Here is a 27,619-nt window from a genome sequence, read left to right as displayed (position 1 = left end):
ATAGAATTTCTAAAGGCAGTGTTGTCCTTTGAGGTAATAAAAATGTCAGAAAAAAATTGTACTAGCTGAGTAAATATCATCCACTTGCAGTTAAATATGAAGACTGCAGATGGATTCTACCTGTGGCACTTGAACAATCAGAGCCATATTGTAGGAAAGGTTGCAAAAATACTTTTTAACCCTGAGCATTCTTTTCAAGAAGAATCAATTATGATGAAAATAGGCTTCCAGAATCAGAAAGCAAGGCACTTTTCAAAGGTTTTTATTTCTTTGTAAAACTTTTTTCTTTGTTTGATATTAGATGTGCTAGATTCCACTCTACGTGCTGTCACTGTATTTTTCGTGTATTGATGATATTTCAAGTTCTTGAGTTTAACTGAATCCTGAACTAAACTTCACATAAGGTGAGAGAAACAACATTCTACTTTCCTAAGAGTTTAGCTGTTTTGGTGCATACAAGTTCTGGCATCATCTGCAGCATCCACTGCACTGGATGGATGTGAAGTACAGAAGGACATGGGCTGGGCTCTTCACTTCTTCATGACATTGATAAACCTCCAGCTCATCTTGGTGGCAGTTTTTTGTCACAGTGTATTAGAGGTTGAAAGGGACCTCAAGAGATCATGAGGCAGGATCACTTAGGGTAGGCCACACAGGAATGCATCTAGGTGGGGTTTGTACTCTGTGCAGGCACCAGTTCTTTTAATCTGGTAATCTGAAAAATGAATTTAGGATAAAAGTAGTCATTGAAAAGGGAGACTGAAAGAAAAAGTGACTTAAACCCAGCCCAAGGTTAACTGTTTTTCTTCTTTTATTTTTAAGGGGAAAAACAATCAAAACCCAATCCACAAACAACAACCACCAAAAAAAAAACCCCACACCCTCAAAACCTCAAAATGGTTACACCATCCTGAACAGCACTGTGAGTTAAGTGCTGAGTCAGAGAAGAAACTGATTAACAATTGAGCAGAAGAGAGTCTATTTTTTAAAATAATCTCAATAATAGAGAAATTACTTGAGGAAGAAGTCAAGATAGTTATGTTCTCCAGGACTGTGAAAACCATCCAAGTCCTGTATTCTATCTAAGAGATGCTCTTTGAAGTGTGTCACTTTATTTTGTGCAGAATATGTGCTGCAGAAGTGTAGATATTTGGAAGAGCCTGTGTGACAGGGGAATTAAAAGTATTTCAGAAGAAAACATTCTACATCAATTACCAGAAGAATTAGCATAAAGTTATGAACATGGAGTTTAAACAATGATATCTTTTTGAGGCTGCAAATAGCTTTAGAATAATCAGCTTGTTTTAAACTAATCGGAATACTCGTAATCTTGCTTCAGGTTTAGAATTATGTTTTTCTTCAGCATAGAAGTTTATTTTTAATTTAATTTAATTGTCATGTCAATGAGTGGGCACACAGATATCTGTGTAAAAGACAGGGAAACTGGAGAAATCTGTAAAGCTAATTGAAGTTTGAAAATGTTCTAATTAATCAGTTTAGCCAGAAATCACTCTTCTGTTTCATAAGGAATAAGAGCTTTTTTTCTGTTGATCATTTTTGAAGTACTGCTGCCACTAATGCTGAACTACTTTCTTAACAGGCTAGTGCTATTTAAAAAAAAAAGCTATCAAAGGAAATGAAGAAATAACATACATTCAATTCTTTACTAGAACAATAATAAACATAGTTTATCTGAAGTTTGTATGGAATGTGGTTAGTTAGGAGATCAGTATTTTGAACTATGAAAGCCATGTTGTGAAGCCGTTGACTTGAGATGTTTAGATGGGAGTTTCAAAGAGTCAAAGCTAGTGGATATGGAAATATATGCCACAGCAAAGGTTGGTCTTAGACTCTGGATATGCAAGCTGTGAAATGGAGTTGAAAAATTCTGTGAAGTGCATGAATTGGTGTAAGGACCAGCTTGATATTAGGGTAATAATGAGAATAGAGGAGGGTGCCTGGGAAACATGCAGTATGAAATAAAGAGGAAGATGAATTATTTTTACTTAACCCAATAACTTTTCCCAATGTTATTTGTAACAAGGTTTATGTTAAAACCAAAACAAAACTCTTTGAGGAAAGTATTTTTCTAGTTTTTCATTTAATCATAACTTACTATATATATAACTGCTACATGTTTCATTGGTTGCTAAAATTATTTTCATACATTCCTGAATGCTTTCAAGAAGTTATAATTGCACTAGTAATGTGCTGTCCTTGTTCTATCTTGCATTGACAAAGGACTTTATTTTTCTCTTTTAAATGCTGCTTATCGTTCCATGTACTCTCAGTTCATGTTCTTTCAGCCTTCAACACTTGTATTTTGATTTAGTGCATTATTGTTTAATTCTGCAATCTTAGCTCTTGTCAGCATCAGAGGTATATCTATCCTTCACTGACTACGTTAATGTAACAGCAGTCCTAAGGCTAGATTTCTGTTTAATGCATTTTCTGACATTAAGAGAAACATCAGATTGACTGGCTATTTTGTCAGCTGTTTTCTTAAGTTAAAATTGAGTTTTGTGATATCATTTGTATATAATGACTTCAGATTTGGTTATTGAATCCTGTGTGGCCTCAATGATTATGTGAAATGAAGCATCTAATATTGCAGTCGGAGGAAGTATGGTTTGGTAAAGCATCAGATTGGAATATAGGATGTGCAAGTTCTCTTAATTCTTAGTGTGTAGTTCTCTTAACTCTTTGTGTGTAGTTAACTTGCCTGTAAAAGAGGCATAACTATACTAATGCGTGTAAAGGGCATGCATGAGAGTTTGAGTGCTGCAGAAGAAAAGTTACTAATAAAGGCATAATTCCTGTATTATTCCTCTTCAGTCTAGTTTATGAAATCTCACTCTGACTGTTAGACAACTTCAGTATTTAACTCTAAGTTACTGATACATTTTTTATTTTTTTTTTTTTTTTGCCTAAGGGTCTTGGTTTATTTCCGAGCCAAAGTAGTAGGTCTGCTTTCCTTATAGAAAGCCAAAGCATGTAGTGTAAAGAAAAGGTAATGTACTTGGAAAACATTATGAAACAAATAATGATCAGTAATCTAAAGTTGCTATGAAAATAAGCAGTATTCTTCTATCTAGATGTTTAGAAAGATAAAATGTATTATGACAAATATTAAATTGCATCCTTAAGTTTTAATTCTTTGTGAATACGATCCCCTTTCTCTGTATCACAGTATCACTTAGGTTGGAAAGGACCTCGAGGATCATCGAGTCCAACCTATCAACACAGACCCCATGACTAGACCATGACACCAAGTGCCACGTCCAATCTCCTCTTGAACGCCTCCAGGGACGATGACTCAACCACCTCCCTGGGCAACCCGTTCCAATGACGAATGACTCGCTCGGTGAAGAACTTCCTCCTCATCTCCAGTCTAAGCCTCCCCTGGCGCAGCACACTAGGAGTGTGCTTGTGGAGTTAGGAGGATTGTAGAACTAGAAGTTAATGAAGTGCTAATAATACTCAGCTCTGAGTAAAAGCATTAATACAAACTTTAATATGCTCCTAGTAAGTAATAGTAATATTAAATTAATCTATCATTAATGATACTTTCAAATACAGCTTTGCTGTTAAAAGTAACGCAGAGTTACTCCTTCATGGGACAGACTAAGAAGATCAAGAATACGTATGCAGAATTCAAGCATCTAGTAAGTTTTCATAGGAAAGAGCAGTTTAAAAAAGGCCTACTTAAGATTAATGATTTTTCTGCTTTACACTTGGCCTTCCACAGTAGCTGCCAGTATACCAAGGTTTCAGCAAAGATCAACAGGACAGTAAGAGCGATACTAAACTCTCTAAGCAGACCAAAACACAAGGTTATATGATTATAAATAATACTTTAAAGAGAAAGTGGAAGTAATTTCTGTTTACAGGCTGTAAAATCTTTGATTTTGTTTCATGTCTCACCAGCTTGGGCAGGGGACATTTTCCTGTCTTCAGCTACTACTAGGTGACAATACTGTCTATTATAAACACAGGAGTAAAGCCAGTGTAAGAGTTATAATAAAAATAGCATGCAATAACACTGAGAAATTTTCTCCCTATTCAGCTAATTTGCATGAATCACAAATGTCTTGGGTACTTTAGCCACAGAGATATGAGAACTGGGGGGGAGGGTAAACCCCACTAATAATAAACCATAGGAAACACAATAAACCAAGTATTTTTTGCTGAATAAAAGCACAGTATTTTGAACTATGCTATCGATATAATGTAGAACAAGTCTAAACATGGAAGGAACAAGGTTTAATTGCAAGTATCCAAAAAGTAGGTATGAAACTTGAGATATAGTTACTCCAAATACCAAGTAATTTGGAATAAAAACAAACACACACCAAAAAAAACCCCACCAAACAAAACCAGAATATCTGATATCTAGGCAAGATCCTAAAAGATAATGCTGCACTGACTTGGAAAATTTTCCTAGAAAAATTTGGTTTGGATTCTCTAAAGTCCTGTGGGGTAGTTGGATAGTGACTGTGCAATGGTCAGTTAGAAAGGTTAGAGAAACCGTACTTCAGAGTGTGATTTCAGAGAGGCTTAGTTGATTGTTATACTATATAATTGGAAAATGGTACTTAAAGTCTCTGAATCTAAGATATGTATTTGGCATCTAAATATGGAAGGTGACATCTAAAATACAACATTAGTCCATTGACTACTTTTTTTCTCCATTCTTATGGTTAAATAGTTGAGGGAGTTTTTTTTCCTTAAGATGAGTTTAAGTAGTTTCAGGCTGATGTTCTCACTACAGGAAGGCTGGGGAAGGACATCTCAGGTAGTGATAGGACTAGGGAGAATGGAAGGAAGCTGGAGGTGGGGAGATTCAGGCTAGATGTGAGGAGGAGGTTCTTCACCATGAGAGTGGTGAAACCCTGGAATGGGTTGTCCAGGGAGGTGGTCGAGGCCCCGTCCCTGGAGGTGTTTAAGCCCAGGCTGGATGAGGCTCTGTCCAGCCTGATCTAGTGTGAGGTGTCCCTGCCCATGGCAGGGGAGTTGGAACTAGATGATCCTTGTGGTCCCTTCCAACCCTGAATGATACTATGATACTATGATTAGGCTGAAATAACTTAAATAGCTTTGATATAACTTGTCAAAACCAGCCACACTTACTGAGATGCTTTTATGTGCAAAGTGTATCCTCAAACTTTAAACAAAAGAAGTTTGAAATCACTTCCATCTGATAAAGACTCAGCTGACATCATTGACAGCTTCCAGATACAGAAGCTATTTTTTGTGCTGTCAACAAATGTCAAATTGCTGGTCATTCAGTGAAAGAACAGTTAGCCAACAACTTGACTAGAAGATTTTGTATCCTATAGTAAAATTCTTGACGAGATTGAACTGAAAATTCTAATGAGGCTTCTGGATGGCAGTATTTTAACTGAATTTGTGACGTACACAAAAGTACGGAGGCTTCTGGTGTCAAAAATGTTACATTTCTTTTTTTTGTAATAATTGTGATCTTTTTAGACCATTTTAAAATGAGCTTCATAATTTCTTAATTTGATGTCAAATTCTGTATAAAAGCATATTGTTCTCTTTCAGGAAAAATCTTGAGTAATTTAGTAATAAAACAAGTATGTTTTGAGTTCTGTCTCATAGTTGATATACATGTGTAATGTAGTCAGTCAGTATCCTATAATACATTGGATGAGATCCCATGCAATTCTATAGAAACTGTAAACTATAAAATATGAATCTCCAGATTAATCTAAATAATAGTTTTTCCTTAAGAAATTAAACTTGAGAGCTATTTTGCTGCTGTAAGTGGGCAGAAAAAGCTTAGGTGATTAGAGCTAACTAATAGGTATGCAGGTAGTAATTGAAGAATATCTGTGAATACATCAGAAAAAAAATATTAATAAGCCATGAAGTTTGAGTTCAGACAGGACTGGTTTACTTCCTCATTTTAGAAGCATTGGTACTTGAATTATGTATTCTAAGTGCATATGCTAAAGCAATGTTTGTAAAAGACAGTGTCTGTAGTTGAAAAATTAGTTTTTCCATGTACTGCCTACAAATGTAAGTCTGATAAGAGCTCTATTACCTTGCTGCCAAACATTTGTTGTGAAAATGGCTGAAATACCTCAGGACTTGGAAAACTTGGTGGTTGCTGTAGGTCACTGGGCACAAGAAGGAGCAGGGGCATAGGATGACCGCAATCTAGGCAAGGTACCCTGTGGACACTCTGGTGTGTGTCAGGGAAGTGCTGCATGCAGCTGGTTCAGCTTTAGTTTACAGCCTGGAAAAGACATTGGAAGTTTCTGTAGCTAAAGGGCAGGCCAAGGAAGCAGATGTGTTCTGCCTATGTACAAGATTTACATAAGTAATACAAGAACATCTTTAGTTCTCGGGATGTTCCAGAGCAAAAGGCACATGTTCTGCAGGAAGTGAGCTCTTTCCCTTCTTCCTAGTTTTTGTCTTTCTTTTTTGCTTCTGTATAGTGTATGGTTGTGTAGTTTTAATACTAAAGCAACATAATAAAATCTTCACTACAAATTTTATGATCCATATATTAGCTAAGACAAATATCTAGACGTAATTTCAGTTCATATAATGGAAATGCACTTATTTTCTAACTTTATTTTTCTCTCTAATAGAGAATTAGGATAGTTTCAGATGTCTGTTGTGAAGTCCCTAAGAGCATTTCCAATGAAGCTGTAAAACCCACATGGGCTCCACAATTCTTCCCTAAAACTGTGTTTTTGTCTTGAAAATAACACAGTGTAATATGAGACACAGCAGTTGCCAAGGTAACTGTTCTTTTTTAGTTTGATAGCAGCAGGTGAATGGTTGCCTGGATATCCACAGTAATTTGCTGGGGCTCTGGTAATTCAGTAAGGATGCCCACATTCTTGAGGCTTGGTTTTCTTCATGCTATAAGCTAAAATTCCAAGGTACATTATAATTATTAAAATACTATTCAATAATTATTCTTCCTGTAGTGCTGCTGTTATTAATATTTTATTAATGTTTTCAATGCAGAATATTAGAGAGATGTCTTTTTATGTTATGTTCTTTTTAGAGAAACATATTCTGACTTTGAATCTTCCTTTTTTTTTTAAACTTAGTTTCAAGACCCTTCAAATACTTAACTAATTAACTCCACATTTAAATCTGGAAGTAATGAGACAAAAGCTGCAAGAAACAAATTTGTTCTTACTGTAATGTCCCCTCGTGAAATCTGTAAGGTGTTTGACAGTAAGATTGATCTGCCATTCTGTTGCAGCATTAATCCAGATTTAAAGAAAAACGCACTTAGCAAAGAGGTTTTCAGATTTTATGGCCTTTGAAAATGCTTGGGAAGGTTCTCACGAAATGTGATTAAATAATTTTGTCAATCACAGTTGTTTGTTTTTCAGGTTGATGTTGATCTGAATCCTATTTGTACAATAAATACTGCAGTTTGAAAAATCCATCCTGTTCTACATCTCGTGTGCTACCGTATTGTGCCAGCTCGATTTTGCACATTTGGAGTAAAATTTTCAGGGTTTAGAATCTAAGTCATAGATCTGTATCATAATTTGGTTATAGATTTAATGTTGTAATAAGATTTGTAGCTTTATTCAGTCTGTTAGCAGACTCTGGAAAAGTATCAGTTTCATCATTTAGACTACAGTTTGTTAACTTGTTGCTTAAACATAGCCAGCATGTGAATTTCATTACTTTTACATGAATTTAAATCTGGGACAATCTGAATGTGCTCTAAAGGTTTTGCCTATGTATAAAATATGCCATACAAACCTGTGAGCATGTGATATATCTATGGTCTGAACTCAAGCTGTTAAAATATCTCAGAATTGAGGCATTTTCCTATCATAATCTCTGAATTTAACTCAATATGTGAAACATCATTTCTTAAAGGAAAAGGAACTTTTTTCCCTAATTTTGTTACTGTTATTCATTATATCCATGTCTCCAAAATAACAATGAAAGTAACATTGCTAGATAAAACTATCAGCCATACTTACAAAGAGATGGAAATACGTGGACAAAGCTGTCCTACCCAAGAATCAAACCCATATTTCCAGTGGAATTATTCTGCATACTAACAATGATGACATTCTGAAAGATTTGCTGGAAAGGTTTTATTTGTTTATATTCTGGTGGGTTTTGTTTGTTTTGTTTTTCTCTAAATGCTCATTCTGGAAAAGAAAAAAAGAATTGTGCTGGGAACAAATCCTTCAAAACTAACAGTGAAGCTGCTTTATGACAAAAGTTTAGTCTGCTTTCTCTGCTACTGAAATAAAGCTTAAGGTATGATGTTGTATGGGACATACTGCTCCTGGCTCAGAAGCAGATCCTTCCTCCCCCATCCCCCCTGATAAATAAATAATAAAGGGATTCAGGAAGCAATAGATTTGTTTTAGGCATCCAATTTAGCCAAGACTACTATCTGACAAGTAGACTCAACGTCTTGACATTGTAAATTTTAATGATCTGCTTTGTTTTGACACTTACTCATTAATAGTACTTATTTAAGTAGATCAGACTCCAAGAATTAACAAAACTACTGTAATTCCCTGTCTGAAGACATGATACTTGGAATGAGGCTATTAATTCCAATCAGGTGTGATAGGTTTTTTTTATTGCTCCCTTTATGACTTGACACTAAATCATGTACTTCAAGCGAGTGACCAACAGTGACTGGAGCACAACTCTGGAATTCAGGATTGAGTTGGAATTTACCTGGAGTGCATCAGCTGGTAACAAACAAACTTCTGGAAAAACTTTGTGTTTTGGTTTTGTTTGTTGGAGGTTGGTTTGTTTGTTTGTGGGTTTTGGTTTTGTTTTTTAATCTTTCATAACTGCAATAAATTTCTATCTCTGCTATTAAAGGCACACCAAAAGAATGTTATTATGGCTGCTAGTCATTTCTGAACAATAGTGAGAAAATACCTTATTGATACATATGTATTCCATCTGCCTCTCCATATCATGCTTTTGATTAATAAAGTATTCCATTAGTGAAGCAGGATGGAAAACAGTCCTTTTAAAGTGACAGACTGGTACTCCTGGTTATTTCAGTATTGTAGAAGTTACTCTTCAGTATGAAACAATGCTTTAGCAGCAAATATGCTAACTTCAATGCAGATAAAACAAAACAAAACACCATCAAACAACAACAACAAAAAACAGGCGGATATGTAGATCCCCCTATTAACTGCCAGAGCTGTACTAGAGCTTCTAGAAACTGCAGGTTTCGGGGACATGTTTCCTTCAAAAATGGCTGGTATTGCAAAAGTGAATCATTAAATCATCCATAGGTTGTGTTTTAAATTTTTTTAGTTTATAAAGGTGAAGGTAGGTACTTGGTGGAAATTTTAACAACCTAGTGAATTAAACTTGTGAAATGTAATCCAGATGGCATCTTTGAAATGATTCAGTGTTACATTTGAATAGAAGAACTATTTTAAATTATGTTGCTTTTTTATGTCCTCAGAAACTGTGGAACAAGTGCAATATTTGCAAAGTAAACAGTGATGCTTCAAATTATGGTAATATTTTGTGACATGGGATATCTTCTTTAGTTGTCAGGGAACCGAATGCTCTGCAGCACACTTCTTAGCATCTTGCTTTGTGTGCTCTTCTTGTGGCAGTGTTTTGATACCTAAAATGATAGTGGCACATGTAAACAACTGCTTAAAAAAACCTGTTTACGGGAGTAAGGGTAAAATTATAAATACCAAATGAGTTGTGGCAGCTTTCAGGCTGCAGATTAAAGATTCAACTTCTGTCTCTTGATCAATATCAAATCAATATCAGCTCAAATAAAAGATGTCTGAGTATCTTAAATTTTGTATACTGTTTCAGTGTAACTGCTTCTATGAACCCCTTTTTTCTTACACAGAAGCAATTCTGCTGGCCATAATGTTTGCCAACGTAAGTTAGTGTTCAGAAAAACAACCTGTATATTTGTGACAAGGCAAGTGTATAATTTGATCTGGTTTAATGAAGCACTTAACAGAAGTGAGTGCTGTGGATGCAGAGGTAAGTTGGAATAGATCTTAATACGTTTTGTGTGGGCTTCTTCCTATTGATTATGGGCACTACAGTGATGTACTCTATAGAAAATGCAAACTACACTGATAAGAAGAAAAAAAACCACAAATCCAAGTCAAATGTGTATTGATCTGAATAGCCACTACAGAACAAATGCTAGTAAAATTCTACTTTGGCCTATTTTGGCAACATAAACACTATTTAGAGACTTAACCATTGGGCTTGTGCAAATGCCATCCAGTATAACATAAAACTTCACTTCCAGCTTTCAGTAGGCATTCTTAAGTTCTTTATAATGTGGCTAAATACAATCCAGGCATTTATGAGTGCAGATGGTGTTTTTAACCAGCTGTACCACTGAGATGTTAAAGGAATTCCTTGTAACATAGAAGGGCATCTCATCAGCTGAGGGGAATGTAAGGAGAAGCAGTCTAAATGAGTCAGTAGAAACATCTGTTACACTCATAAATGTATATGAGGCTGTTCAGCTGTATGGAATTAAAATTACGTTTCACTAACAGTTATTTTAATAAGCCATAAAAGGGATTGCATTGCAAATTGTAGATGCTGACTGAATTTTAAAATCAAGCTAAATGGTTGTTTTTGCAATGTGTTTTCACATCATGATACATTGTTTCTCTTAATAAAGTTAGAAATTAAATAGTTTGGCAAAGAAAGTTTATAGGCTTACCCTGCAGCTTTTGTGAAGAATCATAGTTGGGGCTGTTAATGACTAAGTGATGTGGAATACTTTCTGTATATTAATCTTCACTTTTTAAAAAACATTAGGAAGAAATGTCTTATTTATTCAAATACCTTTCATATCCCTGTCACCTTGGAACTAAACAAATGGCTTCTTAATGAAGCTCCTCATTGACTTCAGTGGTTATTAGATGCAATTAATTCATAAATTAGGTCAATTGTTTCACAGTAGCTATCAGATCTCATATCACTGCTGGTAAGGTCATGACAAGGATTTCTATACACTTGAGAATAAAAAGAATGAGTCATAAATGTATCTCAGTGAGTCTGGTTCCTTAAATCTTAATGGAAGAACTCTCATTCACTTATGACAGAATTTTAGCCTCTTTTAATCTCTTCTTTCTAAACTGCAAAGTAACTTAATGTGTTTTCAAAGTTGTACTGCTGTCAGTCTCCTGACTGTAATTTTTATTTCTGTTTTTCCACAGTGCTTAATTCCACCTTTTATTCAAGCTGACTACTCATGTTCCCTCTTTATATGTGAACTGCATTGATAATGTTTTTTCCCCCCTTTTTCTGTCATAATTTTCTTTTAAAGGTATAGCTCATTCTGTTTTCTTGCTGCACACACGTACCTTCTTTTATACTAAGAAGACAAGCAGAAAGGCCCATTAGGAATTGTTAATCTATTTTAGATGGTTGTGGTTTGACTGTAATGCTGTCACACATCTTCAGCTTGTCTGCTTCTACTAACATTCGCTGGGTCGTGCCTCAAGGTGGAGCTGTTATATTTTCCATGGAACAGAAGACCTGGAAAGCGTTTTCATCCCCCAAATCCTGTTTCTGTTTTCAATACATTTATAGATAATGCTGGTAAAGAAAAAATGAATTCTCTTTCCCCCTCAGCAAAAACTGGAGTCGGCAATGGGTCACACAGGTGGATGGGCCTGTATGACACTGATTTTTATTCAATCTGGCATTGCCTTTCAGAGACTCAGGAAGATGCATACCTTTCACTTATAGTAGGTATCCAGAAGGATTAGGACAATATGTTCATACAGACTGTCAAAAGCAGTGCCCTTCTTATTGTGGCTTTTTGTAATTGGGAATGTTTTCCCAGAAGAAAGTGTGTGTGTGTGTGTATTGTGTTCTAATTAAGACTATACAAGGCAGTTATGGCAGGCTGTCAAATCAGTGGGATGCTGGGTATATTTTAGTCTCTGTACAATAGCCTAAATAACCTTTTAAGGACTCTGTTCTTTCAATGGGGTAAATGCTGATTTATTTTTTTTCATACTTAATAGGCCTTTGAGTAATACATTCCACATGACTTTATTACTGGAATGAGACTTTATCACTACATGTACAATAGTATCATGAGGTCATTTCAGCACAAAGAAATGCATGCATCTTATAGATGAACAAAATCAGCTTGTTGGGTACTTAAACAGGAATACTCTGAAGTAAGCATTGGTGGCAAGTTGAAGGAAAATAAGGGAAACCTATAAGCACCTGCCTATTCGAATTTCTTTCACCTATCAGATTAAGTACTATGAATAGTGGAGAGGGATCTGGGAGTGCTTGTTGACAGCTTGGGTGAACACAAGCCAGCAGTGTGCCCAGGTGGCATGGAAGGAATAGTGTGGCCAGCAGGAGCAGGGAAGTCATTCGGCGGCGCTCGGCACTGGTGAGGCCTCACCTCGAGTACTGTGTGTCGTTCTGGGCCTCTCGCTTCAAGAAAGATGTTGAGGTACTGGAGTGCATCCAGAGGAGAGCGCTGAGGCTGGTGAAGAAACTGGAAGGAAAGTGTTATGAGAAGAGGCTGAGGGAGGTGAGGTTGTTTAGCTTGGAGAAGATGAGATTCAGGGGGGACCTTATCACACTCCACAGCTACCTGAAGGGAGGCTGTAGTCAGGGGGGGTCAGGCTCTTATCCCGCGCAGCTTGTGACAAGATGAGAGGCCATGGTCTGAAGCTGCACCGGGGAGGTCTAGGTTGGATGTTAGGAAGTACTTCCTCATGGAAAGGGACACTGGAATGGACAGCCTAGGGAGTTGGTGGAGGTGCTGTCCCTGGAGGTGTTTAAGGAAAGATTGGATGTGGCACTTTGTGATGTGGTCCAGTTGATGTGGTAGTGGTGTTAGGTCATAGGCTGGACTTGATGATCTCAGAGGTCTATTCTGGCCTCAATAATTCTGTGATCCTGAATACCTATCTTAGCTGGATTTGTCAAAGTGCATCATTTGCTTGCTTCTTTTTTTTTTTTTTTTTTTTTTTTTTTTTTTAATATATTTTATTTGGAATATCTTTATTCTTGTCACTTTAACTATATCATTCATTTCAGAAGCTTATTACGCCAGACTGAAATCTGGCGAAGGCCTTCTCTTAACAGATGTAATGAATGACCTGTTGGCAGTTCATGTCAATTAAAAAATGAAAAATCCAGGTGGTCTTAATTTCAGCTAAGGATGAGATATACTGGAAGTGAGAAGAATTTAAATTAGGCCCTGAAAAGCATTTATGCTCTGAGTTGGGAGCAAGTCTAGGGGATTGTCTGTTGGGCGGAGTACATAATGCCACATTGGTGCCCCATATGCTATTGAAGAGGGTTAATGTTTTGGAGCTAGTATTCTATATGGAATTGGGTGACATCTATTTTGGCAAGATATTAATCTGAAAATGCAGCTTCTAATTGCTAGCAGCATTAGTAAAATTAAGTCAAATTAGCTTTGGCTGGCACAAAAATAGAAGAAGAAACATTCTTGTGTAATGAAGTATTTCAGTGTTCTAAACCAACATTTTAACCATTTGGGGCAAGGAAACTTAGAGATCATGTATAAAACTGAAGACAAATCCCCTTTATAAGTGAGTCTTGGGTCCAATGGTTACATTTTAACTATGTGTTAGAGTAAATTATTTTACTAGGAAGGATTGGTTCCTCTAATCTCATTGCCTCCAAAGTATTTTATTTTATCTGTTACTTAGGACTTTTTTGTACAAGGTGTTTTCAATGTCTGTATTGATCCAGGAAGGGAGAAAATTCATTTCAGGTAAGTAAACCTAGCCAGTGGAATATGTTGGTCAAAATGACCCAACAACATTGATTAATATGTCAAAGTATAAATGATAATTCCACTTCAATTCTAAATCTAGGTCTTATTGTTAAAAATTTTAAGATTAAAAGTATTACTAGCTAGGTGCAATCAGACAGTTTTCCTTAAGTCTATATTACATTTTACTTTATCTGAGATGAATTTCTGACATATTTTGGAAAAAATCCTTATCCTGTCTATTGAAAAAAAATTTCTTCCCCTTCTTTACATCATACTTCCAGGCTGAGTACTGGTTAAACATACCTAATATTAAGTTAGTTTAGAAGATCTTATCCTTAGAAAGAAAATAAAAAATGGGAATTCAGTACCCTGTATTCTCTTCATTATTAAACACTAAGCCATAAATATAACAATGATCTCTAACTTCTGCTTTCTCAGTACTTAAAAGAAATAATTTGATTGCACAATAGATTTTTATAGGTTTATCTTTAAAGAAGTTGAAGAAAAATCTAAGTTAAAACTGCTTTGCAGTGGAAAGGTTATGTTTATTATTATGATTTTGTTGTAAGTCTTGTCCACTTATGTCCAACTTCTTGGATGGTGGGGTGAATTGCACAAACCTACGTCACTGATTAGTAAAAAAGATTGTAGACTGATGCAAAGTCATGCACGGACCTGAAATGTGGAAGTGAAGGACTGAAAATTGAGATAGTTCAAGCTTTTTGCCTTTTTTGTTTCTGTTGTTGTTTTTTCCTTCCTTCCCCTCCCCCCCAAAGAGCATGCTCAGACGAGTTAAATCTTGGGTTGCAGAATTAGTCTGTTTACGTTAGAGTGGTGGTTGCCTTACTTATTGTTTTTCAGAGTATTTAGGGGTGTGTTTAATTTCCTTGATGAAAACAGATGGTGTAATTCTCTGCTAATTGGAGTCACAGGTGTTTTCTATTCTTTGACTGTGCAGTCAGTACCGCAGCTGTGACCCATTTTGCCCCTGAATGTTCTACGCCATTTAGGCACTCTGTTTTTTGAGGAGTAGTTTCTGCTCCAGTCTCACATACTGTTGATGGTTCTTGGATGGTTCGGGTCTGTTCTGAGAAAGGTAATTTCTTACAGCAGTATGTAAAATATTTGTAAAGGATTGAAGGCTAGCTGGAACTCTGAGTATGATTTTGTCAGGTTATCCTAAGTTGATGAGAATGAATTTGGGCTCGATATCAAGCTAAGAAGTGACTGGCCAGGCTTGCCAGTTGTGAGGTCTGGGCTGTACAGGGCTTTATTGCAGGACTGTTTAGGATGCCTGTATGGATTCTTTCTCTCTGTTTTATAGGTAAGATTCTAAATTTCAGGGTTTGAGTGTTGAAGAGTTAAAATGGGTACAAAACAAACCTTTTATTTTCTTTTCCGTTTGTGCCGTAGAACTGTACTTTCTGTCTGTCTGCTCAGCTTTTCAGAAGTACTGTAGATAGCAGCATTTAAAAATCAAACTGCAGTTTCAGTCCATGCTTTTGCTTCTCTACACCAGTTTTAGCTGGCAGCTTCAGCTCAGTTGAGACTGTAGTGGCTGGTGTCAGAAGCAGCTTTTGTTATCCTCTCAGCAGAAGTGATCAGAAAACCATGGCAGAAGGAAGAAGATGAGTTGACTAAGCTTCTAAAAGGCTAATAAGGGGAAGTTCCTAAATCCAGCAGGGTTTGAATATCTGGAAAGCATACTAATGCTCAGATTTCCTGGGAAGTGCTTGCTGTACTGTTCAGTATTTCTGCCAGAACTATTTAGGTGGATAAACCATTTTCACAAACATATTGCTCCTCTTTTATCAGGCAAAGATACATCATCAGGAAAGAATCCTTAAAATTTATGAACTGAAGACTCTCTTGCCTTTTTAAAGTCTTTTATATATCTATACTTAATAAATACCCATAATTAACAGCATATTCAAAACACCCTCCCCCCCCTTTTTTTTTCAATCTTTACCTGTCTCATTTTAGTTTCTTAGTGCAGCATGAGTTTCCAGCACTGTTGTGTGGTTGTCTAAACATATCTCAAAGAGAATAATTTAATAATGTTAAGATACTGTCTTAATTAGAAAACTGAAATATAAGTGGCAGCAAAGTTTTTTTGGATTCATTCTAAAACTTCCTCTTTCCATCCAGTGGTCCCAATCCCTAGCCTCCTCCAAATAATAAGTTTTAGACAGAATGAACTGAGATATTGTGTTAATTTACAACTATCAGCTGCATTTGTTTGGATATATCTAATGCTGGATGAATAATTACGATGCTTGCAGGAAGTACAATATCTGAAAGTCCTGTACTTTGTATTCATAGAGTGAGTACTTAACTAATATGATACATGCCAAACAGATACCACCTGTATAAAAAGGATAAGATCCTCTTCATATTCACTGTTCTGGGAACTGATTTTCCAGAATATATGTCTTTGCCATGGTGCTCTGAAGGAAGGAAGATCTGTGAAAGAAAACATGTAAAATGAATTCTCTAGTAAAAGTGTTTTAATACATTTGCAATTGTCTGCTTCTGCAGCACACACACACAATTAATTTTTAAGTTTCCCAGAAAAACAAAATTTAAACTCATAAGATTTTTTTTTTCTTCTAGTCAGCCTATTCTCAGAGTATTTTTCCGCTGTTTCTGGAAATCTCACACTTAGAGCTAAGATAATGTTTCTTCTGCCTTGAGTCACCTGTTCCTTTCATGCTCTTTTGCAGTGCCCATCACCAAATTATTTGCCTAATCTATTCTTATGGAAACCATGTGGTTTTAATTACATTTTATAATGTAGAATTATCCTTTTGCTTTGGCAAGACTGCATAAAGTAACTCCAACTCTGCCACAAAAAGACCTGAGTATTTTTCAGCTGGTATAAAAATATTGTCAGAGAGTAAACTAATGATGATACTTTCCTTAAGTTCTATTAAAGTGGTGTTTGGGGGCTTCTTGTTTGTTCTTTGTGTTTTGTTGCTGCTTTTTGTTTTTAAGGTATTTCCATGTCAAAGGTCTTGCTGTACTAGGACTTCCATTGTCACCATGGAAGATATAAGCCAAATTAGAGCTGCATTTGCTCACAGCAGAACAAGAGGCAGGCAGAGTATTGTTTAGGATTTAAAGGAGTGTGACAACAGCCTTTGTATTCAGATTTTGGATTTCCTTAAGAAAACCACATTTGCTTATCCCAGTATACTCTCTGGTTGTAGAAACAATATTGCCTAAAGCTTTTTATGTATCAGAACTAATGTATACAGCAGTAATACGTTTAAAGAACAAAGGCCTCCCAGCAGCCTATTTTTCTAGTAGACATTTGTTTGACAGGTAAATCTTTTGAGAAGATGGCAAGATGCCAGCAGCAGTGCTGGAGGTAATGCACAGTCAGGAGGAGGACTGTATCCACTGACTTTCTTCTTACTTCTGCTATTTAATTTTGTGATTTAGTGAGCTTTTATAGCTCAGCAGATGGGGAAGCTAGATGATAAATGCATCAATGGTGCTACAGAGGCATTTGTATTTCATAGATACACGTAGTACAGTCCTATGGTAGTGGTGTTGAGTGGAGTGTGAAAATCAGAACATTTTTACCCATGTGTTTCTTACATGGTTTTAGTTGTGTATGATGACATGGGCAGTGTCAGAGCAAGAGTTCTGTGAGTGCAGTGCTTGGAAAAAATAGTTATGACTAGCATTATTCTGGAATGTGCTGTCTGAGAATAACATTAAAGCCTGCACAATGTGACATCCTTAATGGAACTTATCTGAGCCTTTTAGTAATGAATAATTTTCAAAGTCTAACATTAAGGAAAGCTGATACAATTTCAGGACTATTTCTTTTTATGCTGAGAGGACTCTGCTAAGGGTGAACTGCTGAGTAAATTCTATAAATTACTAGAGGTTCTGAAATAATTTCCAGTCTCTTATTTTTTATTTTTTTTTTACCACCTCTCGTTTGACACATTTTATGGGGGCTTTGCATAAACACCTTGCAATAAAACGCAGGGAACTGTATTTTAATTTCTGAAGGTTATGTCCTCAAATTAAGAAAGCTGTGGTAGCTTTTGGGTAGTGTTAAGAAATTGCTTCAGTTTTTAAATAAAGAAGAAATCCTCCTTTTTCTGACCCTCTTGATGACAGCTTCCAGAAAAAGTAACCTTACTTTTACAATAGACTGAGGGTAATGGGGAAGTGAGGGTGTGAATCCTCTTAGTGTGTTCCTTTATGCTGTTTTTCTAACCTGAGACAATCAGAAAATTATAACAGTTTCTAACATAATGCCAATATTTGTGGTGTTGTGTAGTTAGGAAGAAAAGAATGGCCTCTTGTTTCCTATTTTATGTCATATTTGTGTATTTGTATAGTTGCTTTTCAGAACCAAAATATTTCTGTTTACACTTGCTAAGCACCTTCAGACAGAGCAATCAATGACTTAGGGATTTCTATGCTGTTGGTCACTCTTGATTTCTTAATGTTGCTGATCTGTAAGTATTAAAACAGTTTTTTATAAGTGTACTTTACAGAGATCAAAGTAATGTATGTATAAAGTGGGATCGTTTTATAATTACAGTGCTTTAGACAACAAAACAAATAATTTTAAGTGGTGTTCATAAACACACTTCCTCTGCAAACCCAGTTTAACTGCTGTGTAACTGATACGGACTTGTCATCATCTTTAATCTTGTTTAAGATTTTGTTTAATTTAAATATGTTTAGTCTAAATCTAAAGAAAGACCTCACAAAAAAAAATAATCAAACAAACCACCAAAAAAACCCAACACCCAACCACAAACAAACAAAACACCCAAAAAAAGCCAAAACACTGCAATTTGGTTCTGGTTTTACCAGACTGTATAGATCTGAAAACAAATGGGGACAAATTACTGTCAGGTGGGTTTTTTTTTACATCTCAGGTTACATTTTTCCTTAACATGTTGTGAATACTATAAATACTTCTTTTTTTTGGCCATTTCTAGTTATCACAATGGCCTATTATTTACTTCATATTAAAAGGAACATCTGTTTGGTAATTGCCATAGTAAGCATGTAAAATAAAAGTAGTCTCCTTACTGCAACCTTTTTCCCTGGGTATGCTTGATCCATGGAAGCAGTGGAAGTGTCTGCTGGACACTTTTTTTATATAGTATTGAATAGCTTCAAATGAGGGAAACAACATGTGAGAAACTTTGACCAAAAAAGTCTAATCTTTCCACCTGCATTTCTGAAAAAGCTTCCTTTTTGCAGCTTCACTGCCTTTACAAAAAAAGACAAGGAAAACACTGCTGTAGAAAGTGGTATGTTAGGAAGTAAATTTAGTGCTGACATTCTAATGAAGAATGCATATGACCAAAAAGAAATAAGTAGGACACTGTAGCATATATTTCCTTGCTTTCTTCATACCATTCACTGCCTACCTTTTTGTGTTATGATTTCAAGCAGTAACTGTATAAATGAAAGTGCTCAGCCTAACCATTTCTGTCTCATAACTGTTTCACTAGTTAACCTGTTAGAATCCTGTTAGAAGAGCATAAAGGTAATGCAGCAGTAATATTTTTTTCAAATACGGGGCAACTACAAAATGGGGAAAAGGTTTTGTTTCTGTTATCACATGTTTGCATAGGTAGTGTATCAGAAGAGTAGAAAACTTCTATTGTGCATTTCAGTACTGTTTGACTACCACAAAAGTGCTGTAAATGCTGCTGGAGGCTGTGTGTTTAAGATCATAGTTGCTGCCTTTCACAATAGCTTTCAATTAATATGGTAGATATTTGCCTTGCTTTCCACTCCCTGTTCCAAACCCTGAGTGAAGGTCTGTTCCAAAACCTGACTTTTTGATGGTTAGAAATCTTCTTTTCATAGTCACCTTGCATCCACCTTTTCTTGCTCCAGTGTTCTCTAAAATTCCTGCTCTGAATGTGTTTAGAGATAATATTCATAGCTTGTTTCTCAACTTTTATCTTGCTCACTCAGTTTCTTTTGGATGAATAAAACTATTGCATGTTGTATCCAGGATTATTCTACAGTCTGTCTGGAAAGTCAGTCTCTTATAATGATGTATAATGGCAATATTTAGATTTCTGACATATCCAGCATATCTCACATATCTATGTAGGGTACAGAGAGGAGGGAAATGGACTCAAAGTTCATTTACTACCTTTGTCAATTTAACTTCTTATTTTATTTCTTTCCTGAAACTGATGTTTTTTTTATTTTAAAAAATTGTGGTGTTGATCATCAACAAAAGGTTGAATATTTTGGGTCTTAATAGTGCAGAAGATGTTATAGCTGTTTTTCACCTTTATCAGTTGGTGGCATCTTTCTATTTCAAACCATGTCATTACATTAAAATGGATAATATCACTGCCATGGGGGGATATATGTACTGTGGAAAGTTATGTACTGTTGGTTGGGTGAAAAATGTCTAGAAACAAATCCACTATGTGCTAGATACAAGAATTTCTGTCTAAATAGAACATTGGGAGGAAAAGACCATATGTTTAAACTATCGTAGATTGCCTTCTAATGTTCTTATCAGACCTATTGTTTCTTGATGGACTTAATAAGGGTGTGCTGAGATAAATGGGAATGGATAGGCAATTAAAAGAACAAATCAGAATCAATTAAATTGTGGCCAAATATAAATGCTTGTTAATAATCTATTTCATCAGTTTAAAAGAAAATGTTGAGCAGTTTGGATAGAGGAGTGATAGCAGTACTTTTAAGAACTGCCCAATAAAATGCCTAAGGTGGCGACTTTTAGACCAGTTTCAGGAAAAAAATGCAAACCATTTCATGAAAATATTAAGAATATTTTATCTGAATAAGAACATTTTTATCAGAGCTCTTGTAACTTCAAACAGAAGGTCATTTAAACCCTATAAAGCCTAGAAGATTAGAATAAGATATAAACATCTTTTAAGCGGATATACCTAATGTGGATATACCTAATGTATGCTACTTCAACAACTACACATGGTACAATAGAACAAGGGGGGGTGGGGGGGGTGGAGGGGTGTTCTTTTAGCATTATGAATGTCTTTTCGTCATTAAGGACAAACATTTCTCTTTAACAGGGAACACTTCAGTTTTGCTTGCTTGTACGTCTATCCTAGGGCCTCACACAGGGCTGCTGGTGATTTGTGCATCAGAAATACAAGATTGGCATAGTGTCAAGGATCTGAATAGTTCTTATGCATGTGTGTTTCCCCTTCCAAATGCATAACTGTTGGGACTTGACGTTCTGATTTGTCTTCTGTTTGAGGGACTGAAGATATGCCAGTGACTTGTAGATAATATAAAATCAGAGGTAAAAAGTCAGCAAAAATATTGATATTAAAAAAAAAAAAAAAAGGTATATTGCATGAAGAAGGCTTTGAGGTGGCTAGTTATAGAAACCTGCAATATAGTTATTGCCAGAACAGCATTCTTTTAAACTGCTTTTGGAACAGGGCAACTTAAATCTCTCAATGTCTGCTCCATCAGCTCACTTTCACTTGTTAATCATTCAAATAACTTGCAATCTTTAAGCACATTTTGCAGAAGTCTTTGCTTTGTATTCTGCTTCTGTCTCTGGCCTGTTAAACTGAGTCTTAAAACTGTCCAATGTAAGGGAAAATACTCTATTTCCCTTGGGAGATTACTCCAATACCTAACTGTTCTCATTGTGAAATATTTTCTTCTGAAGTCCAGTCAGAATCTCCCCAGGAGTTACTTATACCCATTATCCCATGTCTTTTCCATTGCAAAAAGGGACTGTCCATCCTCCTGGTAGCCAGTCTTTGTGTACCCACCCAAAGTATCCAATTGTAGAACACTGTTCTCTCTGTTTTCTTATACTTCTGTTGTAATTCTTTGTGCAACTCAGGCTAAGCAGTTTGCAATGTGACTTTTGAGGGTAAGGTAAATTTTCTAAGAGGTCAAAGAAAGGTACTCTTTCCACAAATTAGGTATTCTGAGGTGTAAACAAGCTTAGGCAGATAAAAAGGCTGCTACCTACATCTTTAAGATTTACTCTGTGGAAGAGTCAGCAGCTAGAAACAAGACTTCTGAGTCTGGCATATTTCTTTAATCAGCATGATGATTTATTTGATATATTTCCTGATAGAGGATATAGAGTTATAATCCTTGGCCAACAAATTGACTGTAGCTATAATCTTCTTGCTGATGCAGGCTGCATACAGATTACTTAGACTAAATTCATCTCCCCTTCTGTATTCTAATGTGTGCTTCTCAATGAAAATAGATTTGCTTTTACCAGCTACATTGTTTACTTTGTTAGGCATCTAACCAGAATTTCTTGATATGATCATTACAACATGGACATGGGAAAAATATTCCAGGTGTGGACAATGCAAATACATGAGCATTGAAATTGAATTGAGTTAAAACACTTCTCATTAAACATCACTATATGTGGCACTAAGTGATCATAGAATAGTTGGTTCTTAACTAATATTTTTAACATGGGTAGTCCCTGAAACTACTAGGGGGTCATTTTCTGAATGTGTCTGACTATGATTCCACCCAGGGTTGGAAAAAGAATGTCATAGTCCCTTCAGATCTACTGATCAGAAACAAGAAATTTTCTTTAACATGTTCTTGGACAGTCCTCCTTATAGATCTATGTATTAAGAGAAAGGAAGGAAATGGGGTATGTTAGAACCTCTGGGTTTTTCTGCCATAGCCATAGGCACTTCCATTCCACACATTCTGATTTATTTTCTACTTCTAAGATTAACATGCATCCCTGATTCTACTTGAAACTGTTGAGCCTGTGTCACTCTCTGTTACTGCCTGAGGAGCTGTCCTGATGGGCTTGTTACAGGGTCATTTTTTCCTCTGTTGTTTCTGAATGGTGGTTTGGTTTCTGCTTGCTTGAGTTCAGTTGTAGAATCATGAAGTAGCAGATGGGAAGGGATATCAAGGATCATCTGGGTCAAAAGTATGACCTAGGTAAGATGGCCCTTAGCAAAAGTACGATCCAAGTATGATGGCCCAGTACCCTATCCAGCTGAATCTTATAAGTGTCACATATGGGGCCTCGGACACTTCTCTGGGGTGATTGTTCCAATGGCTGCTTGTCCTTGCTGTGAAAAATGTTCCTTGTGTCTAATCAAAATGCCTGATTAGTGATTTGTACCAATCACTCTGTCTTTTCCATGTGACCCCTTGAAAAAAGGGAATCTCTGTCTTCCTTGTAGCCACCATTGAAACAATAAATTGATTTGTTTGGGGATGTTTTTTCTCTGAGGATAAAGACCAAGCAAAATTTGGGGAGACTTGTTCTGCAGTGTTTTAAAGAGAATTGGAAAATTCTGTAGAAAACAGGAGGGTAGATGGTTCAGAATGTCTCATTCATTTCTTGGCAGCAGGAAAATATTTGGTATTCTGAATCTGTGTTTCAGAAAGTACTTTAAAATTCAGAGAATCTTATTTAATTTCAGGAAGTGCTGTTTTCTTCTTAATGGCATCCTCCTAAAATGTAAAAGCCTATAAAATCTGCCATTACACAGAAAATTTAGCAAAGAGAGTAGTGCAGTAATTCTAAATACTACACTAGTAATTAGGTATTGGATGACATAGCTACTACTGGTTATTGACTTCTCTGTTCTCCATATACTCCAAGTGCTTAAAGAATAACAGAAAATGTCACTACTTTCCTGAAGGTAATTGGAAAATCTAATTTGTCTTACGATCTTCAGTTGAAGCTAAAGACAACGAATCACAAAGTATGTTTTTCTGCTCCTTGTGGACTCCAGCTGACTGCAAAGCAGCTGTCAGTAAAGGCTGAGTAGAGTATGTGGAAAAAGATGAAGGATTTTAGTTAAATTCTACTTCACACATATTCCTGATGCAGAGCTGATTTTCAAAACAGTTCAAACTATAGCCATATGTGCATTAGATGTATTTCATGTATGTTTTGAGTCCTCTTTATTGAAATACTGCCATCACTCTGCCCTAAATGACATCCAAATTCCCCAGCAACCAGAAACTGAGTATATTTCCTCCACTATAACATTTCTCTGAGCATTTGTACCTAATACAAATTAACAATTTTGAGGTTTACATACATATAATGAATGATATGCAGCCTTTACCGGGAACTGTGACCACTGTCTGTTGGCAAAACCAGAAATATGTTCATTCATTCATTCACCTTTTTTTTTTTTATACTAGAATTATAGATAGCTGTACTAGTAATGGAAGTTTCATGACCTGAAATGTGATTTTTCTTAGGTGCTGCAGAAACCTGTAGCTTGACTCATAGAAGCAAGACTTCCATGGCAATGTGTCATCAGGTTGAGACAACATCAAAGCTATGTGTGTGTTCCTGACAGGCGTAAACACAAACGTGCTGCATACACAGAAGACCAAAAAAGTCACCCAGGAAAAGTTAGAAACAAAGTTTAAGTAGAGGCATGATGGAGTGAGCTGACTGGGTACAGGGTGTAGCTGGGCTACCGAATTGACTGGCCCTACTTATATGCACTTGTAACTGTACAGTAAAATGCAAATTGTTGGTTGTTTGGTGAGGGGTTTGTTTGGTTTGCATTTTTTGTTTGTTAGTTTGGTTTGGCAGTTGTTTGTTTGCCTGTGAAACCTCAATTAGCCCATGACATGCAAGTAAATTGTAATTCATTTAACTGGTAGCTGGCAATATAGCTTAAGCAGAGGAAAAATGAAAGCATTCTACTATTCATTTAAGAAGAAATACTGTAATTAGTGCTTAATAATTTAGATGTTTGCTGGCATATAGAATAAGCTGATGGCAGCTTAAAACAGATGAGGGGATTCTAATGTAACAAAATGCCTCTTAACTTCGGAAGAATGAAAAGGAGAAGGGATTACAGCTTTCTGCAATATTAATATTTGGTGCAGAAGAGCCTTGTACTGTGTTTGTGGGTGCAGCTAGTGACCTCTAAGTATGCACTGTGATGAAGAGTAAAAGTCAGGGAATAAAGAGTGAGCATCTCTCTGTTATTTTTCCAGGAGGCAGAAGCTGTAGATAGTTGTGTAAACAGGGAGAATGGGGCAGACTGTGAGAGATGGCTGGAAAGAAAAGCTAAGATGTGCTACTCCTGCTAGGAGAAAAGCCAAAGAAGTCTGCCAATAAGATTCCCTCTGAATGGGAAAGGCTATGAACTCTACCTATCCCAAATTTAGATTAATTATAAGCCTATAGGGATGGCAGTCTCTCTATGCCTGCTCTTGTCTGTGTTTCTATACTGATAGCTTTACATGCACGTAGAGCACATGGTTGGTACGTAGACTTGGCATTTCATCATTCAGTTCACTCAAAGCTCCCTAACAAGTGCTGTCTGGTGGTGTGTTACCTGTGGTCTGTGAATCCTTCTTTCTGTAGAAGGATTCCCAAGTTGGGAGCTCTGCAGTTGCTTCCTCTGAGAAGCAAGTCACAGAATTCCCTTAGTTTCTTTGCAATAATTTTGTATTTCATCAGTACTGTCCTTATAGGATGAATATCAATGGGAATTTTAGACACTTTAGCAGGCTCTTTCTGAGATGTCTAAAGAAGAATTCAGAACTAGTTTTGATTCCTGTATCTACCTTCCTATCTGTATTTTCATAGTATCATTCAGGGTTGGAAGGGACCACAAGGATCATGTAGTTCCAACCCCCTGCCGTGGGCAGGGACACCCCACACTAGATCAGGCTGGCCAGAGCCTCATCCAGCCTGGTCTTAAACACCTCCAGGGACGGGGCCTCACCCACCTCCCTGGACAACCCATTCCAGGGTTTCACCACTTTCATGGTGAAGAACCTCAATTTTAAAATGTAATCTGCTGAAGTTCAAATTTTCTTTGGTTCAAATTTTATCTTTTTAAGGTTTTATTCTCATTTCTGTCCTATGGTGGGATTCTAGCTTTTGAGTTGAAATATTTTTGGATGAACTTCTGTAAAACTTCGCCTATTAAACAGAAATTCAGGACATTAAAATAAAATGTCTTGAAAAGCACGAGACCAACTCTTACAAACTTCCACCATGAGGAAATTCATGTGAAACTTACAAACGCAAGCCCTACCTTACCAAAAGAATTCTGATGTAGAAAAGTCTTGCAAAGAAGAAACAGTCTAAAAAGCTGTGAGCTAAGAATGATGGTATAATTGATTTAATTTTTTTAATGTCAATAAGAAAAGTCTTAAGGGAAAGTAACTATAAAGAAAGCACATTGTGCAAGCCATAACTTAAGTCGCTGTTGGCATATTGTCTTTTTCCTAACATTACCTCCTTGAACTTAAAAATTCTTCAGTTGTTTGCAAGTCACACTTGCTAAATCATCCTGATCCTGTGGGGTTTTTTTTTTTTCTTTTAATACTAAGTACAGTAGATAAATTGCAGCACATATTCATAGCATGTCAAAGTTGAATTAGGCTGTTAGATATTTATCTTCATACACATAAATAAGTTTTTATTAGACTCCTATGTACTGATAATCCTTTGCTTGCAACTTCAGGATGCTGAAAATTCTCAAGTTTATTATAGTTTATGCTTATGTTTGTTATATGTTATAAATGTAATATGTTAATACATCTGTTGCCTGCAACATTCTCATAACTGTTTCCAGTAGAATACCTTTTGAGCCAAAGCCATGAATCAAAGTCATATTCTTCCCTCTTCCACTTAATCTGTGTATGCTTAGACAGCCTGTTAAGTAGGAAAAATGCAGTTAATGACCCTTTAACGTTGTAGAAATGGTAAACCAGACCTTACTGATAAACCTGTGCTCTTTTTACCATGATAGAGGCTGGGTTTTGAGCACTGGATGCATTTCAACATATTCACAGTAGGATACTCCTTATCTGTAGAGTTTGAGGCTCAAGTGTTCCCAGAGTTTTGTAAAATAGTAATAATGAACTAGACAGTGTTTGTTTGAATAATGCATGGTACACTGGAACCAGAGTAAAATTTCCTGGATTTTGTGTGACCCATATCACTAACACTGATCCACTTGTACCAGAACAGGGAATTCTCTTTTTCTGGAGTTGCAAAATCTGAATTTCCATGACATCAATGCTAGGAAATACACTGAGAAGCTGTGCAGAGGGAAAAGTTGTGTCTGAAGGCCCAGTTTACCTGATTTCAGCAGAGTGTGTTGCAGGTCCAGGTACCAGTTTATCTCAGTCTACCAAAATGGAAAAAAGACAAAAGCACACTGAAAAAGTCATTACATCATCATAGTTGTTAGAATTTCAGAAAAGTGGGGGGGGGGGGGGGGGGGAAGGGGCTAAGTTCTAGTTTCTGTTCAACCCTTACGTTTGTCACGCTGAAAGGATTAAACACCATGGCTTTCTCAAACTTTTAAGTTGAAAGGCTTTTATTAGGTCCTTCAAAGATGCTTTAAGTTTATAAAAAATTATATGAAAGGATGGGAATCTTGAGTAAAGATGTCATGGGACAAGTCTTTGAAGTACGTTGGTTTTATTATTGTCAAGTTATAGAGTACAATACTTTGACCAACACATTTTATGGGAATATCAAGCACTTCTAGGAATAGAACAGAAAACAAACAAAAAAAAAAAACAAACAGGGGATACACATAATTTGATTTAATCTTTGGTACATTATGAGTGGATGAGTTGAAATGTTTATAAGTAGTCAGAAGTCCAAGCTATGTAGTACATAGTAAATAACTTGTTACTTCTTTATGAAAAACTGTAAAGCATCCTTGATAGATAAATCAGCAGATGGACTATTTTCTTAAAAGAGACTTTGAGTCATTTCATAGAGAAATATGTGGACTGAACAAGATAGCAGCATATTATAACTAATGTTGTAACCATTGTTACTCAAGTGTTATTCTTTGGTAGCAGTTCCCTAGAGATTGT

At 36.2% G+C, this 27,619-nt stretch overlaps 1 long non-coding RNA gene across 1 annotated transcript; it reads right to left on the bottom strand.

The window, feature by feature from the left end:
- Positions 1-300: 300 nt before the first annotated feature.
- LOC137440724 (uncharacterized) lies at positions 301-26,917 on the bottom strand. Its single transcript, XR_010987230.1, has 3 exons — positions 26,868-26,917; positions 16,143-16,240; positions 301-715 (listed from the first exon to the last, which is right to left on the bottom strand). It is a non-coding gene; the product is annotated as an uncharacterized lncRNA (long non-coding RNA).
- Between the last annotated feature and the right edge of the window lie 702 nt (positions 26,918-27,619).

Source organism: Melanerpes formicivorus, unplaced genomic scaffold (assembly GCF_026170545.1).
Source record: "Melanerpes formicivorus ecotype bairdi unplaced genomic scaffold, bMelFor1.0.p_v2 SCAF_4, whole genome shotgun sequence".
NCBI lineage: Eukaryota > Metazoa > Chordata > Aves > Piciformes > Picidae > Melanerpes > Melanerpes formicivorus.
This window is presented reverse-complemented; position numbering and strand designations above follow the sequence as displayed.